Source organism: Miniopterus schreibersii (assembly GCF_964146895.1).
Source record: "Miniopterus schreibersii genome assembly, chromosome: 11".
NCBI classification, from domain to species: Eukaryota; Metazoa; Chordata; class Mammalia; order Chiroptera; family Miniopteridae; genus Miniopterus; species Miniopterus schreibersii.
The window spans coordinates 24,231,637-24,250,895 of record NC_138111.1 but is presented as its reverse complement, the minus strand read 5'-3'; the positions used below and the strand labels follow the sequence as shown (position 1 = coordinate 24,250,895).

At 49.7% G+C, this 19,259-nt stretch overlaps 1 protein-coding gene across 2 annotated transcripts in view; it reads left to right on the top strand.

Annotated features, from left to right (window-relative positions):
• The window catches only part of COL15A1 (collagen type XV alpha 1 chain), a 93,627-nt gene that overhangs the window by 13,554 nt on the left and 60,814 nt on the right, over positions 1-19,259 (top strand). The gene's annotated exons all lie outside the window — the stretch shown is intronic.

The following is a 19,259-nucleotide window of genomic DNA, read 5'->3' as shown; positions in this document are numbered from 1 at the left end:
GAAAAGCTTCTTCCTGTCTGTGCGGCGAAGAGGTTGGACCAGCTCTAAGGCTTGTCCAGATCTGATGTTATCTCTTTAGATATTTGTCTCTCTGTGTCTCTGTATTCCAGGGAGCATGTATATCCATAAACACTGCAAAATTCTCTCACCAAGGGACAGGAATGAGGTCTTGGGAGGAATAACTCAGCTGGGAAGTTTTTAGATGTCTTTACATAGGGGAGCAATTCCTTAGAAATGGTGGGGTATGGGTGTTGCATCACCCCTGTACTCGATGAGGCATGCAAAGCCACGTTGTTTATTTCATGTATCCATTTTAACTTGGGGTTGGGACATGGGGAGTCCAGTAACAACTGGGGAATAATTTAGAACATTTTTATATTAAAAAAAAACCCATATATTATAGTGCGGAGTCCATGACTTAAGTGCTTTTAAAGATAAAGCAGGAGGCTTTAATTACATTTCCAAGCTCTGGGGGCTCTTTGGCTAGATTCAGACCCTCAGGTATAGGGCACTCTCTCTCAGATGGTAGGATGCTTTAGTGGAGGTGATGTAATATATAAATTTGAGGTCCCTAACTTGTAGGGGAGGCTCAGAATTATTGCAACTGTTGCCAGAACCCATTTTTTTAAAATCCTCACGAGGATATTTTTTCCATTGCTTTTCAGAGAGAATAGAAGGGCGAGAGAGAAACATTGATGTGAGAGAGACACATCGATTGGTTGCCTCCCACACGCACCCTGACAGGGGCTGGGGATGGAGCCTGCAACCAAAGTATCTGCCCTTGGCCCAAACTGAACCCAAGACCCTTCAGTCCGAGGGCTGACACTCCAACCACTAAGCAAAACTGGCTAGGTCCAGAACCCGTTCTTGTATAAGCATTTTCTCTGTCTACAGATACCTAGTGCACTTGTGTGTGAAAGGGGCTATTAATGTTTGTTGTTGTTTTGTTTTTGCCTTTGAAAGATGAAGATTGCTCTCCAAAGCTCTTGTACTAGAACTGTCCACTTCATGAGGGAAAAAACTCATCTGTCACTGCTGGGTCCCTAGCACCTAGAACAGTGCCTTCCATACAGCAGATGCTCAATAAATGCCGGTTGAATGAACAAATGTGTGTGTGCTCATGACTATAAGAAGCTTTCCTTTCTCAGTCTGCATTTACCTTTTCAGGAATAAGTGTGTGGCTGCATTAGCATAGGAAGGTTGGGTGGAATGTGAAAAATGCTGCTCATGCATATGCATGTGGGAGACTGGCTGTTCCCAGTCAAGTTCAAGATTTCTAAGAATCGCCCTTTGGAGGCAGCCTCCTACCCAGTGTGGTCCCAGCTGCATAGTGGCTCCTTGTGGGAGAAGGCACAGTTCACCATTCATGCACCTTGAACAGCTAGGGCTTAGGGCTCTCTTGTGACAAGGCCCAGAGGTCCCCAAACACCTCAGTTGCATCAAAGCCCCTGGAAACCTTGAGGACCCAGAAAATGCTGGACTTTCAGGAGCATCTATTCTAGCTCTCTTAAATGACAGATGGGAAGATTGAGGCTCAGAGAGAACAGAGACATGATAAGAGTCACACAGCTAAAATATAGAAGAACTGGGTCTAGAACTGCGTCTTCCAATGTCCAGGTGGGTGGCATCGCACCACCTTGAAGTTCCCAAGTGCTGCTTGACCATAGACTTGTTGCCAGTCTTTTCCATCCTCTGGGATGTGGGAGGAAAGACAGGGGAAGAAATTCACCTATGCTGAAGGTTTCTTATATGTAGCTTTAGAGCTGAGCTTTGGAAACATTAGATGGACTTCAAATTCCAATTCTGTTTATTGGCTATGTATCTTGGGAAAATTGCCCTAAAAGAGCAATTTGGTCTTCTCTTCTGGATGGGGGTAGTAGAGGTCCTCCTTCCTGGGCTGGGTGAGGCATTTAGCAGGTAATGCTGGAGGAGTGCTTAGAGCGGAATGGAGACAGCAGGCATTCAGGGTCCGAGAGTTCTCCCCTGGACCACGAGCCCCACCCTGCTGCACAGCAGCATCACTGGGAGCTTTTAAAACATGCTGGGGCCTGGGCCTCATGCTCAGAGACTCTGATTGGGCTGGCATCAGTGAGGCATCAGTATTGAAAAGTCCTCAGGTGATTCTTCAGCTCAGCCAGGGACCAGGAGCTCAGCATTAGACCATACATGCCATGAAGGCAGGGGACACATCTGTCCTGTTCTCCCATGAATCTCCAACACTAACAGTGCCAAGCACGTGGTGGTTGGTGCTCGATAATATTTGTGAATGAATTACAAACAAGATGCCCGTGGCACCTGACATTACCCTGCACCACCAGCCTGAGAGCTAGGTATTGTAATCTCTGTGTCCAGATAAGGAAACTAAGGCTCAGAGAAGTTAAAGAACTGGCCCAGGGTCACTGGCTAGTAAGTGGTGGAGCAATGACTTGCATGCAGGCCTCTCTGACACTGAATCTTGCATCCTTCCCCTGCACCTTCTGGGCAAGGCTTGTCCTCCTCAGGTCCCCCCAAAGTCACCCCCAGTTTCAGGTCTCCAGTTAGGGGTGTCTTCTGGTATTCATTATGGAAGGTCTGACTCCCCCTCCATAACTCCAGAGGTGCATGGACTCTTCCTCCAACAAACATTTGGAGACCGTCAAGTACTTTCATCTAGATTAAACAAGAGTTAGTCTGTTTCAAAATATGACTTCAGGGTCACCATCTGTCCTGGCTGTTCCTTAAACTCAAATCCCATTTCAAAGCCAAATGGGGCTCCAACATCCTGCAGAGAGCAGGTCTCTGCACATTTGAGTAGGAAACTTGGTAGAAAGCAGCAGTGTGTTTGGTAACAGCTGTGGGACACATTTTTTATGCCATCTGTTCCCCCTGCTCCTCAGCATTCAAGTCATTATACAGTTGTGAGTACGTGAAATACAGAGTTTTTCTTATGTTATTACTTATTAATTATTGTATTATTTTCCATATGACAACTGGAAACCTACTTTTGCCCAGCCTATATGTGTGGAACACAGGCCCCCACTAAAGACTCAAATGCATTCATTTCCATGTTGGGGACCTGCTGGTACCAAGCACTTTCCCACGCCTCAAATTCTGTAGGGTAATGGGTGAGAGTGGTCTGGATAGCAGATAGCTGTGGGAACATGACATAATGTAGGCGCTTGAGAGAGTCACATCGTCAGACTGGGCCTCAGTTTTCTCATCTTGGGGACATTGGACTGGGTACTGAGGTCCTTTCTCCAGGCCTCCATCAGCCTTGGCCAGTGTAGGTGAGATTTCACGGTGCCTGCTGAAGCCATGAGCTCATTCTGTCCCTTGGCTGCTTCTCTGCCCTGACTGAAGTCACAGGAGCTCATCTGTTGGGACGCCCCAGGCTGTTCCCAGGGCAGCTTGATTCTGCTCAGGGCATAACATGCCAAGTGCTGAGAAGGCTGCAGGAAAGTATGTCTCCCACTGTTGCCAGACTGCTGCCTTCGCTTCACATTCCAGATCGCCCAGTGCCACCCTCTCCTTGGCAAGGGAAGGAAGGGGCCCAACTGGCAGGGAGAGCAGCTTGAGGTGAAGTGGTGATGCCTCCTAAAATGGTCAGCTGTAGCCTTCCTCAGAAACCTGCCGAGGCGCCTGTTGTCTGTTGGATAAATGTTAGTTTCCTTGGCTTAACATTTGAGGCTCTCCACAACCTGACTCCAGTCTCTTAAGTGAAAAAGTGATTAAGAGTAGAAAGAGCTGGGCAGGACCTCAAATGACCCACATGTGAGTCCCAACCATCCCAGTTACCAGCTCTGTGGCCTTGATCTCCTTCAGCATTAGTCTACTCACTTGCAAAAAGGGATAGCAATAGTCTCCACCTTAGCAAGTTGAGATTAAATGAGCTAATGCCTGTTGGTTTAACATTTTTAAATCTGTATTTGTCTAGATTCATACTTCTTTCTGCTCCAATTCTGGAGGTTATCTAAGGTTCCCATCCCCGGAACCACTCACCTCCCCTCAGTTTTCCTACCTCCTCTCCTCCAGCCCTGTGAGTTTGCTTGTGCTCTGCCGGCTCCATGTTCACCTGTGCAAAGCCTTCCAGGCCCATCTTAAGTTGAGGCCACTTGTATCAGGGCTCTATGTGTTGGTGTCCTATCCCATCTACTACTCTGAGAGCTACTCAGGGACCAGAGTCTGAGTCCTCTTGACCTTCCAGAGTCCATCACAGGGCCAAGTCCAGACAAGTTTGGCCATCGGACTCTGGTTGTTGGCAAGGCCAGATCCTTCGCTGGAACCAGGATAGAGTGAAAGATGGAGAGGCCCACCCTGCCTCTCCTTCAGGGATTCTCTCTCCAAGCCCTTGTGGCTGCATTCTCTTGGGCTGGGATAATGTAAATTATGAGTGAACTGAGGCATGTGGTTAGCAACTCTTTAAGAGATTTTATTGACCATGTGTGGTTGTCAACCATGCCAAAGAATTCAAGAAACACCCAAGGACATGTCTCACTTAGAGAGACTTAAAAATTACCAGAATTACTCTTCCATGCTCCTTCTACCATGATGGCCCTCCCACCCTATGGGGCTGGGGTGAGGATGCATCAGGAGCAGGATTTTTTTTTTTACTTTAAAAAAAAATCTATGTTTAATTGATTTTTTAAGAGAGAGAGAGGGAATAGAAACATTGATGAGAGAGAAACATCATCGATCGGCTTCCTCCTGCATGCTCTCTACTGGGAATTAAGTCAGCAACCCTGGCATGTGCCCTGACCTCTTGGTCATTGGTCAATACTCAACCACTGAGTCACACTGGCCAGGCAAGAGCAGGAATTTTATTGTTCTGCTTCTGGAACCTCAAAGACTGGCCTGTCCCATCCTATCCTATCTTGCCCAGTGGCCTCAGCTCAACTCTAACACCAAGATAGGTTATGAGCAGCCTCCCCAGGGCTTCCAGCCAAATCTCAAGAACCCTAACAGTAGATAATCGAGAAGAGGAAGCATATGTTGTTCACATTCCCCACCCAGATCCTTGTTTCAGGGAGGGGGAAGGTGGACACAGCTGGAATTTAGTCTGAAGTCTAAGAGGCCCATGTGTTTACGAGCAGCACTCCTAACACAGTCAGTGGGTGAGAGCCAAGGCCAGGCATTTTGCAGAAAGCTGATCATTCAAAGCCCTTCTGCTTAAGGGTCAGCCAGAAGGATGGAGAAAGATCTCAGCCTCAGGAAAGTTAGCATCGAGCGTCTGTGAGGTTGTAAATACAGGTTTCCCCTGCTGTCTGAAGCTAGAGCATTCCTATGAAACCTTTCAGAAGCCAAAATGGTGTAAAGTGAAGAAGCAATTACTTAGGACACATCTTTTAAAAAAATTTTTTTAAATATGTCTTTATTGATTTTTAGAGAGAGAGGAAGGGAGACTGGGGCGTGTGCCCTGACCAGGAATCTCACTGTGACCTCCTGGTTCCTGGGTTGACACTCCAACACTGAGCCACACCAGCCGGGCCTTAGGACACGTTTTGCTAACAGGTGTGCAGGATAAATTGAGATAATGCACAAATGCTCACAGACGCAGTTCAAAGCCATGGAGGCTTGGTGCTGAGACGCTGAGTATAAGTGCTGGGGGAAGGAGCTTGGTGATGCCACTCTTGTGCTTGGGTACACACCGTTCCTATAACGCTTGCTGCAAAACAAATGTTGGGTGCTATTTTCGCTTTTGCCTGTTTCGGTAAAAGCAAATCCTTTTTGAATTTCTTTCAGTTAGTGTAAGCAGGTGCTAATATATGTCTTTCATAGCAGCGAAGTGGTGTAAAGCGAACTTCAAAAAGCAGGGGATAACTGTCTCCTGTTATACCTTAATGAGAGCAAGGCTATTAAGTGCATATTGAGCTAAATGGTGCTGGTGGGATTACTATGACAATAGCTGGCATTCATTAGAATTCTTTGTGATTGATGATAATAAATACTATATACTAAGACAAGCATATGATCACTCTTGTCCAGAATCCATTAAGCTCATTCATTCATTCACATGTGCATTATTCATTCATTCATTCATCCATCCATCAATGCTCAATTTTTGTTCACCCCAGCAAGGCCCTGTGCTAGATGGTGATGCTAGAAGTTGGGAGAAATAGAGATGAAATAGAAGATGATGCATCCTCACCTGGAGGGCTCACAGGCCGGCGGGAGACAAGCAAGTAAACAGATAACAGAGTAGGAGGAATTGGAACTTCCTGGGAAACTTAGCCAGGGAGGGTTCCTTGGGCAAGTGACTCATTTGTAGGCATCTAGAAGGAGTTTCCCTGAGGCCCAGCTTGCCAGTGTGGCTGAAATGGACTTCCCTGGAAGTCTTCAGGCACCTTAAGCCCAGTACAGGGCAGGGGAGCTGGGGAGATAAGGGCAGTCGCTGTCATCATCCTCCTGGAAGGTGTGGGCTCCTCCTGGTTAGGACAGGTTTTCCCTGGGGGCCAGCTCTCTTGAGACCACAAGCTTCCTCTGGCTTCAGAACCCTTGCCCAACACTCCCAGACTGTGGGCTGGAGCTCCTAAGCCTCTCTGCATCGTCCAGCCTGGGGTTACTTGGCTGCCTCACCCCAGACTCTATGGCCCTCCTGTTGTCAGCCAGTGGAATCCACTAACTAGGGGATTCAGCCTCTCATCAGCCTGGCTGGAATGCCACTCATTTGCTGTGCTATGACCAGAAGGAAGCCCCATTTCCGCTGGGACCCTGCCTAGGTCTGTCCCCTGGCAGAGGCATCTGGAGTCCTACCAGTCCTGCGCCAGAGTCTCGGCCCTGCTGTTCTCTGCCTGTTTGTGTCTCCTGCTCCATGATTCCCCATAGCTGGCCTCCATTTCAGCTGGCCACCTTACCCTCAGCAGCACGATATAAGGCAGTCACCTGGAGGGTTGGTTAAAGCACAGGGTGCTGGGCCTCAAAGCATAGTTTCTGTCTCAGTAGGTCTGGAGTAAAGCCCATGAATTTGTATCTCTACTCACTTCCCGGGTGATACTGATGCTGCTGGTCCAGGAACCATACTTTGAGAACCATTGGTGTCCTGGTTAAACAGATGGGGTATGGAGTTTGAACCCAGGCTGTCTGGGTCCAAATCTTGACTCTGTCACTTACTAGCTGTGTGACCTAATCTCTCTGCAGCTCAATCTCTTTGTTTGTAAAACAGAGATAAGAGCACCTTCCTCATTGGATGATTGTGAGTGTCAAATGACCCAATCTAGGTCACACTTGGCAGATAATAAACATTCAGTGAATGTATTAGATTTTTGGCTGCTGTAACAAATTACCACAAACTAAAACAGCAGAAATGTATTCCTGTAAAGTTCTGGAGGCCAGAAGTCCAAAGTCAAGGTGTCAGCAGATTCAAGGGGAGAATCCTCTTTGCCTTGTCCAGGTCCTGGGAGCTGTCCGCATTCCTTGACTCAGAGCTGTCTTACTCCATTCTCTGCCTCCATGGTCACAGGATCTCCTCCTCCTCTGTCAAATCTCTGCGTGTCTCTTACAAGGACACTTGCCATTGGATTACCCACCTGGATAATCCAGGATGATCTCTTCTCCACAAGATCCTTAATTTAATTATATCAGCAGAAGATTCCTCTTCCAAACAAGTCACATTAACAGGTTCCAAGGATTAGGACATGGACATATTTTTTGGAAGGTCATCATTCAACCCACTGTAGTCAACATGGACCATTGTTATTGTTTAGCTGTTGTTTCTTCCAGCAGCTGCAGTTAATGGATGGAGTTCTCCAGGTTTTAGCTCCTCTGGATTGGCCCCATTTTACTAAAGCCATTGCCAGGCTGGGGCAGGAAATTCCGCTTATAAAGTTATTTTGGCCACATTATAGGACTTCAGTCTGTTCAAATTTCACTAATGTGAGAATAGAAGCACTCTCAGCCCCCCAGACACCTATTTGGAGCCCTCTGCCCATATTGTTTCTTACACCTGAGCAGACTACACTTGAAGAAGCATTTTCACACGAAGAACCACATTTGACCTTCACTGCAACCTAGTGAAGGAGGTTGTATCACCCCATTTTGCAGGTGAAAAGACAGACCCAGAGGGAAAATTGCCCAAAGCTACCTTTCATGGAAATTATAGATAAAACTTTAGGGCAAAGAAAAGAAATTTTATGTCGTTGATAATCAAAATAAACAATCAGTATGCATTATTAAATGTCTGCTTTGGCTAGGCCCTCTGCTCAGTATCTTATGTCCACTCTCTCAGGTCATTTTCAAAACTCTCTCCTGAAGTAGGTGGCATTATTCCTATGTTACTAATGCAGAAACTGAGACTCAGAGAGGTGAAGTGTCTTGTCCAAAGTTGCACAGCTTTTCAATGCTGAGCTGGAATTTGAAACCAGAGCTGGCTGAGTCTTTCTCCCCAACACCATGCTATTTGGAGATCCTTTTCCCAGCTCTAAAAATATGTCAGGACGTCCAAAATGAGAGCAGTGGCTGTCTGGTGACCAGCACAACCAGAGCCTCCAGCCCTGCTCAGACCTGCTCATCAGAGACTATCTCTTGCTTCCAGGAACAGTAGAGCCCTGTTCCTGACAGCTAAAGAGCGCTGCTGAGTGTTGGTGCTCAGAGCGATGGGGAGGGGTGGTAAAGGCAATGGGAAGAGAGGCAGATATGCCCAAGGTCATTGAGGGCTGGGACAATCAGGATGTGTTCCCTGGAGAGGGTCAGCCTTGGGTTGAAGTGACATTCTTAGAGAGGAGCAGAGGACGACTCAACTTTTTGCATGGGACAGATGAGAGTTTGAATCACTTCTGGAACCCAATAGCTGTGTTCCTATGGGCAAGCTATTCAACTGTGCCTCTGTTCCCTCATCTGTAGATTGGGACAGTAAGGTTAGGTTTGTCATAAAGAACCCGGCTGTGAATTAGCATCACCTAGGAACTGTGCAAACTTGCCATACCCAGGCCTCCCTTGGACCAGCTGAATCAGCATCTCTCAGGGTGGAAGTGGGCATTGGAATGTTTAAAAATCTCCTGGTTCTGTTGAAAACCACTGCTCTGCAGGTAAAGTACTTGGTGCCCCAGACACAGTGAGGTCTTAATACACAGGAACTATTGTTATGTGTTCACTCGCACATTCATAAAACTAACATTTATTGGACCCCTACTTGTGCCAGCCTCTGTGCCAAGCTCCAGGCATCACCTGTGCAGGCCAGCTGTTCATATTTATTGACCAGCCATTTCTAGGATTGCTTCCAAGAAAATGAGTGAATTGGATTCAACACTTGGTGAAGACATGACCCAAATTTGATATTCTGAGAAGGTTTCACTGACAAGGGGAAAATATAGAAAATGTGCCCACATCAGAGAGACCGAAACCCTGTGTGTAGGAAGTGCAATCGAAGCTCCCCAGGCCATTAAAGAGGTAGCTGGGGAAGAAGGGGTGGGCTGCAGACTCCCCATGGGCCCAGGCAAGTATCTTCCCCGTAAGGCCTCAGGTTCAGCAGCAGTTTCGTGGAGGGGTTTCAATGGCCGCGCTTTTGTTGGTTGGTTTGTCTTAACTGCAGGTTTGCTTCTTTACATGAGGCTGTAATTGGAACCCAACATAATAAACGAGTTAAGTCTGAGTCGTTTGGTGTGAGTGTGTATATGAGGGTAGGTAAGTGTGTGCGAACGTGCGAGAGCATGAGAAAGTACCCGTGAAGCAATGTGCGTGTGTGTGTGAGCGTGTGGCGGTGTCGGTGTGCATGAGTGTGGGATGAGTGTGAGTGAATGTGTGGGTGTGACTACATGTATCAGTGGGTGCGAGTGTGCGAGGGGGTGTGCTGTGAACGGGCGAATGTATGGTATGAGTGTGAAGCTGTGTGTGAGTGTACATGTGTGTTGGGGCTGAGGGGCAGCCCTTCTCCTCAGCCTCCCCTCCTCTTGCCTGTGGTCCCCTCTCTGCCTGCCTCCCGGGCCTAAGGAATGCATTTCAAAACCCTCTGGGCCAGTGTCTACACTGACCCTGCCTGCCCCCCAGCTGTTGGTTCCCTGTCCCCTGCCAGTGCCGAGCCTGGCAGTTTTCAGGAGCTGGGGGTTGTCGGGTGCTCCTTCCAGCAGGTCCTCAAATGTTCCTGTCTGGTGCCCCTCATGTGCCCCCGACAGGCCCGTTTGCCATGCATTTTCCTTGCTGAGCCCTGGTGAGTCCTCCAGAGCTGCCTGCCGGGATGATGACTCATTCCAACTGATGTCATCCTCAGGATTCAAGGCCCTAGTCACACTCAAAGAGTCTTTGTTTCCAGATGGAAAAGGAAGGTCCATAAACCCAGAGCAGTTGACTACAAAGTTCTTCCCAGACACTCGAGGCTGCTCATGCCTGCCACACCTGCTGGCTTTAACCATGCCACATGGTGCATGTGGCCCTGGGTTCCCAGAACAGAGATTTGGGCTGGGGGCAGAGGAGGGCTCTGAAGACCCTCACCACAGCAGGACAGCAAGACCCACCTGTGCTTCCTGAGGCTCGTGTGACTTGCACTGGAGCCAAGGGTTAATATATGTGTGTGTGTGTGTGTGTGTGTGTCTGTGTGTGTGTGTGTAGAGGTGGTGGTGAGCAGACCTGGGTCTCAGAATGAGGGGGTCACACTCTCTCCAGGTCAAACTCTTCAGTTCCCTAGTCACTGGAACTCCTTATCCAATGATATTATTACTTCTTTCAAGGCTAAGAGTTGGAGGGTGACTGTGAGGGGAACCGACAAGAGTGTGCGAGTGCCTGGCCCAGAGCCAGCCTGGTCCAGTTAGCCGGGGTTCACACTGGGTCCCGAGTGTCCACGATGCACAGGGCCCCGTGTTGACGCAGCCCTCACTGTGTTGTCCATTCTCACAATGATACTGTGAGTCCACTGTACAGAGCAATGATGTGTCCAAGGTCACACACCAGTTAATGACACACCTAAGACCCAAGCCCAAGGTCTTAGGCCTGACACCAAAGCCCAAGGGGTTAAACCTTACCTGTCGCTGCCAACTGGGAGAGGGGATCAGACTCACGCAGGCCAGGCCCTGGAAGACTCTGAGTCCATAGGGCCAGGCGGGAGGGGCAGACCTCTGTCTTTTTAGAAGTTCCCTGGGTGACTGACGTGTGGCCAAGGCTGAAATGTTCACATCATGCTATACCACCTATTGAGATTTGAATGCTGACTCCAGTTGCTTATCCTCATGGCCTTGGAATAGTAATTAACTTCTCCAAGCCTCAATTTTCTAACCTGTGAAATGGGGATAATAAAATTATCTACCCCATAGAGAATCAGTAGTGAAGATGAAATGATTGGCAGAAAGCCCTTTGAATGGTGCCTGTCACACCGCAAGCCCACAGTAAATCTTAGCTGCTAATGTTATTATTTCTTGTCATTCCCTATAGGTTACCCTTGGCTGGGGACTGAGAGATGAGTCTGCAAGGTCCATGCCCAGGAGCCTGTATCTAATCATATCAGACAAGAAAGGAAACTAACCACCAGGATGAAGTGAGGGTGTTTGGGTGGAGGGATGGACAGAGTCTGTGGGGACCCAGAAATGTGCAGCCTCTTCCCTCCCTGGTCACAAGGGAAGCCTGGGAGGCAGTGGGCTGTAGCAGGTAGAGCTCAGTGTTGGGTCTTCATGTTGGCTCCTGCCCTGGAGCCTCGAGTGAGTTATTTTTCCTCTCTGGGGCTTGATTCTGTCCTCTGCGAAATAAGAAAGTGATCCCTGCCTTGCCTTCCTCCTAGAGGAGGAACAGGTGAAAGGATGCTTTGGAACCAGAGAGGGTGCTGGGTGGGTGCCTTCCTGCTGGGGCTCTCAGCTGGGTTCAGCTCCTTCCAGCTGCTGGGCAGGGCAGCCAAGCTGCAGGGCCCACACCTTGCCAGTCTCTGCCCACCTACAGCTCCCTTCAAAACCATCCTTACTCAATTTAGGCCAGAGGCCTAAGAGAGTGAGAGAGACAGGGGGCGGGGAGGGGAGCTCACACAGTACGTTCATTGAGCAGGAAAATTCCTATGCTATATATGAAAACCGGAAAAGGGAAGGAGGCGGTCTAAGTTTACATGTAGAAAAATGCTCCTCTGTAGTTCAGAAAAATGAGGTCTTTCATTGTTGGCAAGCCCAGGTCTCCCTTCTAGGTTGATCCAGGATTTTTTCCCTGGCAGGGAAATAGTCCTTTTTCTAAGAAATGCATTGGTGGTAGGTTTTTCTAAGAACCTCATGCAGCTTTGCTGGATGCAGACGGATCCCATGCAGCATGAATTCTGTTTCGTTCACTTTCTTCGGGAAGGGAGTCAGGTAGAGCCCAGAGCCTCTGGGACTCCAGCCTGGGTGGGGTGATGTTTCCTCCTAGGCAGAGCTGTGACATTTTCCTGGGCACATTACTCCCTGCCTCTGGCCAGGCTGCTGTGTCCAAAGACGAGTGGGAGGCCTGGGTTTGTCCTGATCCTGTTGGAGTCATTCCTTCCAGGCCTGAGGCTGTGGGCTGAGGGAACCACAGTTAAGGGTGGTTAGAGAAATTGGAAAACAGAAGGGAGCTGAGGAAGATGCAGAATTGGAGACTCTTAGACCTGGCAAGGGCCTTTGGAAACCATCTAGTCTAAGCCTCTCGTTTCACAGATGAGGAACCTGAGGCTCAGAGAGGAGAGGGACTACTCAAGATCATACACTCAGCTGGTGTCAGAGTGTGCCTCCAGGCCTGGCCCTTCCCACCTCTCTGTGCAATGTCTGAGAGACCATGATGTGGAAGTTGAGGCCGACTTGTGTACAGCCCCAGAGGGCAGGGCTAGGTCCAGCCAGTTACGTGGGAGCTACAGGGAGATATGTCTGAGCTCACCAGGAGAAAGCTCCAAAGACTTAGAAAAGTCCATCAGTGGTCAGGGTTGCTATGGTAGAGATGTGCAAGCATAAACCAGATGGCCTTTTGGTGGGTATGTGGCAAAGGAAACTCCTTTTCCAGATGCTGAACTGCTCTTTGTGTATAGAGTCTGTGGCCTGCTCAACTCCCAGCTTCCTGTCTCTCCAGGGAGGTGGGAGGAAGGGAAGACACAGGCCAGGAGGTTTGATTTTGGTACACCCAGAATTTCAGGGGCCACCTCCCTAAAGGGGCATCCAAAGGGAAGGAAAAGAACAGTCCTGAAAAGATGCAGCAGTGTCCCTCTCCCAGGCAGGACTGCCTGAAGGGGAGCAAAGAGGAAGGACTCTTGGGTTTTCTGAGGCTCCCTAGCTCATGCTGCAGGCAGAAAAGGAGATTGTGGGGACCTCCTCTCTCCCCAGGGGCTGACTGCAGGGAAACCCAGGCCAGAGGGGCCATGCTGGGGTCCCCAGGGCAGCCACCCCAACTTTACGTGTAAACCCTTGGCCTGCTGGCTCCAACCCCTGCCATAGCAGCATGGGGCCCCCTGGACCTCCTGAGCCCTGCCCCCCGTGGAATACAGCAGCCAGTTTGAAGCAGTCAACACATCCCAGTTAAAGCTGACTGAAGCATCCTGCAGGTCTTCACAGCCACAGGTGGGAATGAGAGATGTGGGGAGGGGCAGCTTTTCTTTTCCCGGGAGCTGGTATAGGAAAAAGACAGAGGCCTGACTTGGCACAGCTCCCTGAACGACCTCAGGCCTGCGCTCCTGGGTCCCTTCCAGACCTATGTCTCTGATTCTGTGCTAGGGAGCCCTGTCTCCCAGTTCCCCAGGCCCAGGCAGTGTCCCTCCCTGGCAGCTGCAACCAGAAAAGTCTTCCTTGGGTTTCGTGGAGGTGCAGTTCTCCATATGGCCGCCAGGGGCCACTGCCGCGCGCAGTCCTGGGTGTCCTCAGCCTCACTGGCTCTGCCGGGCTGGCCTCTCCTTGCTGGCCCAGAGCCAGAGGGATGCTTCTTAGCCCCTTCTGGCCTTAAATGCTAACAAGCAGGAGCAATGGGCTTAGGTCCAAGATGTCGTCTGTGAGGTGGAGCTTTGCAAAGCCAGATACAGTTCCCTAGGGAGGGAAGCCTCCAAAGCCCAGGCTGGCCCCTGTACTCCTCAGGATCCCGCAGATGGAAGGGCTGAACCCGCCCATCACACAGAAGGAGAAACTGATGCTCAGCTGGAGCCCATAGCTGAGAGGAGGGAACGAGGGAGGTGCTCCCACCAGCTGTTCACCTCCTCTGGTCAGGTTGCCGTCATCTCTGTGGAAGGAAAACCTGAACCCTGCCTTGTTTGCTTCTTTATTGCTAGGATTCTGTCCTAGTTTCTATGGAAACTGGCTTTGGACCCCTGGGAGGAAAGTCGCACCCTGCGGTGACTGCTCATATTTTCCCTTTCCCGGTCCATCTCTGAAGCAGTCTGATTCTTTCCCTGTGCCCTTGGGAGGGGCCGCCCCAGAGATGTGCTCTGGAACCAAAGAGTTTAGGGGAGTGAAGCCCAGTGGCATCTGCCTGTCCCCATTCCTTAGGCCGCATTGCTGAGTGCCTGCTCTGTGCCAAGCCCTGATGGGGGTGATGGGGAGACTCTGTGTGTGGGGCAAGGGTGGTGCTCTGGTGTCTTGGGGTACAGCTGAGTGAGCTTGGAAAGAACCAGCTGTGAGAATACGGGGAAGGCCCTTCCTAACAGAAGACCAGGGAAAGGGGGAGGAGGAGACGGAGCGGAGGGTGTCCTGAGGGGATTCCGACTTCCTCCACGAAGGCTTTGGAACTTGTGAGTAGCGTGAACAGATGACTGCTGGCTGAGACGCCTGGCTCGTGAGCTTCCTCAGAACCTGCGTCCTAGGTTCCGCTCCATACCCCAGCACCACACAAGGCATGATGCGAGGGCTTCATAAATGTTGTCAAATTCGTGAATTGGAAAAGTGTGTTGAAGAACTCCACTGTAAACGAAGTTGTCCCTATGCATTAATGGCATGAGAGATTGAGACTGAAGTCAGAGCCAGCCCCAGGGGGTGTTTTGAAGGTAGTGAAGACACACAGACTATGTCAGATGGATAAAGCTCTGAGGGTCTGTCTTGTCTAATTCCTTGGTACACAGATGGGGAAACTAAGGTCAGGGAGGGGTTTGCCCAAGAGCACAGATAGAGTCAGTGGGCCTCCCTTGAAGAGCCCTGCCTCCTCTGCCCGGGCCCCCTTGCTGCCCCATGGCTGTGTGCATGGGCTGTGGGCCCATGGACCCAGCATCCTGGAGATGGCAGGGAGCCTGGATCTCCAGCTGATGGATGAGCATGCAGTGAGGTCCTGTTGGATGTGGGACCTTGAGCCTGACCTCACTAACCTTTATCAGGGCTTCAGTCTCTGTGCCTGGCACTTCCTGTGTGCTATGCATTTTAGAAATACTATTTTCTCAAGTTATACAGTTCCTGTGAGGTAGGTACTATTATCTGGGGAGAAGTGTGGTGCCCTCCCATGCAGGGCATGAGGTCCTGAGGCCAGGGTTCCATGATCAGCCCCCCTCAGCATGCCCCCTCCAGAATAGGAGGAGTCTTCCCATCAACTGTGATCTTCACCCCCCACCCCTTCCAGCCCAGCACAGAGCCATTCCAGGACAAGCCTATGGACGAAATTGCCAGGCCTGTTTGTCTTGGCTCCAGCTTTTCTCCCCTCCCCTCCCTGGTGGCCGCCTGAGCAGGTGGCCCTCCTGCCAGAGGCCAAGGGTAAATGAGCCAGCAGGCCCAGGTGCGGCCCTGAGCATGGGTCGCTCCAGGCCAGGGGTCCCTCGCTCCCCACCATGCTACACCCTGCGATGGGACAATGTGTGTGGAGGGCAGTGGGGACTGTTGAGAGCAGGGCTGGGCTGATTCAGGCTTCCTCTAGATTTGTGGCTTGGCTGCCTTTGTGGCCGACCCAGCGGAAACCAGGCCTTTCAGCTGGTGTCTGCACACTTGTCCTCCCTTGCATGTCTGAGGCCGGGGCAGCAGAGGCTGTGGGAAGGGGCACCAGCTGGGGAGGCCTGTGATTCCAAGTCCCCCCGGGGCAGAATCTCACCTCCCTCTGTTCATTCTTGTTTAGATGCTCCATCTGCTGCTTCCTGGCTATGTGTCCTGGTGATGCAACTCTCTTCCTGACCATTCATCTCCCTGTCTATTAAACAAGGGTAGATTTGTGATTTTTTTTTTTTTAAGCAGAATCTGTCTGGGACTAAGAATTCCCAGAATTGCCACATGGAAGCCTGGGCTGTACTGCTTAAGCAGGCGTCCCGGTGGGAATGTTTCAGCCCCTGCCCCCAGATCCCCTGAACCCCCACCTGTCCTGGGAACCCCCTGGACACCACGTGGAAACAAGTCACTGGATGAGAGGCTCTGGCCTATTTACTCCCTGAGGAATCACACCTCCTCCAAGTCGGGAGCATCCACTGCAAAGGGGCTCCCCCCCCCTGTTCTCAGTAGGAGAGAGAGGAACTGGAGGAAAAGCTTTCACTGGATTAAAGCAACAAAAAAGCCCGGCTGTCAGCAGGGTGCTCACAGTTCTGTTTTGTTTTTATCTTTAAACTGTGGAGAGGAGAAAAGAAATCTCAGTGGGGTGTTTGCTTTTATTCTATTTCTTTTCACTTTTTTTCTTATACAAAGATATGGGCTATATCTGAGTGAGGAAAAGCAAGAAGAAATGGTTTTGTAATGTCTAAAGGGAGGTGGAAGGAGTGAATGTCTTGAATAATATGTCAGTGTCTTTACTTTTCACACCATGTACTTGGTGTAAAATTTAAAAAGTAGGAAAGAGTGTCCAGTGAAAAGAAAGTCTCTTGTTGTCTCCCCTCCCTGGAGACAGTCTCTGCTCCCAGTTTCTTGTGTCTTCTAAAGGTATTCTAACCTATATTTAAAAATACCTTGTATGTATTTATGTTATTAATATGTGTTAATATTGTATTTCCAACTAATAATGATTCTATTCTGTACCTTTTTAAATTACCTAATACATCTTGTGGATTGTTGCATTTTACTAACTAAGAAATCACACCTTTTTTTCAAATGCTCATCTGGGGATATGTTTCTTGATTTTAGAGAGAGAGGAAGGGAGAGAGAGAGAGAAACATCGATGTGAGAGAGAAACATCAGTTAAGTCCCTACCCTCCGTGACCGGGAGTCGAACCTGCACCGTCAGTGTATGGAACGACACTCCAACCAACTGAGCCACCCCACCAGGGCTGGAATAACATCTTTTTAAAGGCTGCCTTGTATTTCGCTGTACAGAGAAATAAAAAATGTATTATTTACGTAACCATTCCCAAAGGCGGGCGTCTGGATGCAGGTAAACCATGCCTGCGTGAACATTCCCGAGCAGGCTTTGCCTTTCGCATCACGGAGGTGCGGCTCCCGGGTGGGAGAGCACCTGCCCGCGTGCGGGTGGGGTAAATGGCCAGGTGCCTCCGCAGATGCTACACCAGTTTCGCTGCCCCGCCCCGGCGCGCATGAGGTGGCCTGTTTCCTCAAACCCTCGCCAGCACCGCATATTATCCAATATCCTGACCCCTACCAAGCCGACAGGGAAATGATACACCTTTGTAGTCTTAACTCCTATTTGTCTTATTCCGGGTGAGACTGTCTTTTCCTGTGTTTAAGAACCATTTTTATTTCTTTTGCTGTGGAAAGAATTTCCTATTCTTTGCCCATTTTTTTCTCGTGGGTTGTTGCCCTCCTGCTTACGCATTGGCGTTGTGTATCTGGATAATTACTTTGTGGTTTGTAATATATGAAGCAAACATTTTGGCCCAGTTTGGGGATTTTATTTGACACTGTGGGGATTTTTATTTTGCTATTCAGAACTTTCAGAATTTCCATGTGGTTAAATTTAACCAGATTCATCAATCATTTTATTTATGCATTCTGGTGTCTGTCAAACTTAAATTAATTTCTGTTTTAATGCATGTTGCAAACTGGAGAAAAAGCCTTAGGTTGAGAATCAGATCCAAGTTCATGGCCAGCAGACCTTCCTTCTTCGAACCTCGCCCATGCCTTCCGTGAAATGAGCGGGTTGGACTTCGCTCTCTAAGTCGTCAGCACCCGGCTGGGTGCTGGGGACACAGAGGATGAATGGCGCGGCCCTTGTTTTCATGGCCAAGTGGGGAGAGACACGTCACCCAGGAGTGAGGGGCAGTGGCTGGGGGCTACGGTGGAGGACCCGGTGTGTATTGAGGGGCCACCTAATGCAGCCTCGGGAAGGGGAAGAGGAGGGTGGGTGCCGGAGGTGAAACAAGGGATTTCAAGGAAGGTGAGACCCGGGCACAGTTTTGATGAAAAGGAGTTATTCTGGCAATACCTGGGTGGCATGGGGTCGGGCAGAGTGGGTGACAGAGGGGAAAGCTTTCAAGGTAGAGGGGAGGACCTGCAACAGCATGAGGCACCGGAGGGGCTGTGTTGGGCATGTAGGGGGTGGGGAATAAGAAATAAATATTACGGCTGTCGTTGGACCTCTCCCCAGTCACACCTCTCTGCCTCCCCTGAATGTTGGCAAGAACACACTGCTGCTGGGTATGTCAGATGGTGCAGTTGGTCTTAAATGTTCTCGCCACAAAAAGGGAATGACGATCCCCTGACCTGATGCAGGTGTCAGCGAAAGCTGAGGTGGGAATCATATTGCACTGTGTGACTATCAAAGCAGCACGTTGTATACCTTAAAGATGCACGATGTTACATGTCCATTACGTCTCAGTTAAAAAAATGGCACAGTTGCTTCAGGGAACATGTTAGCAACATTCAGTGAAGCTTTGGTGTATATCCCCATATCATCCAGTAATTCTACCCCCAGGTGGTGGAATTACCTGCACAGGTAACCACGAGGAGGTACGTATGAGAAAGCCCATGGCGGCAGTGTTTGTAATATGATGGAAACTTCACTTTCCATCAACAGAAAGGTGAACCAATCCATTATAGCTATTTGCACCGTAGAGTACTGTCATGAAAACGTAAGTCACAGAGCCACGTGCATAACAAAGATAACTCTCAAAAATACAGTGTCACCCTAGCCAGTTTGACTCAGTGGTTAGTGTGTCGGCCTGTGGACCGAAGGGTCCTAGGTTCAATTCCGGCCAAGGGCCAAGGGCAGGTACCTTGGTTGCGGGCTTGATCCCCGGCTGGTCGGGGCACGTGCAGGAGGGAACCAATTGATGTGTCTCTCTCGATCAGTGTTTCTCTCTCTCTCCCTTCTACTCCCTCTGAAAAGCAATGGAAAAAATATCCTAGGGAGAGGAGAAAAACAGTACCCGAAGAATACATGCGGCTTGCCCACATTTATCTGGGGTTCAGAGACATGCACACTAGTCCCACATTGTGTTAGAGACACATCCCCACGCAGAAAACACACAGAGACAGGCATGGGAGTGGTGCACGCCACACCCCCTGCGGCTGCCCCTGGGGCGTGGGCAGGGAAATGCACCTCAG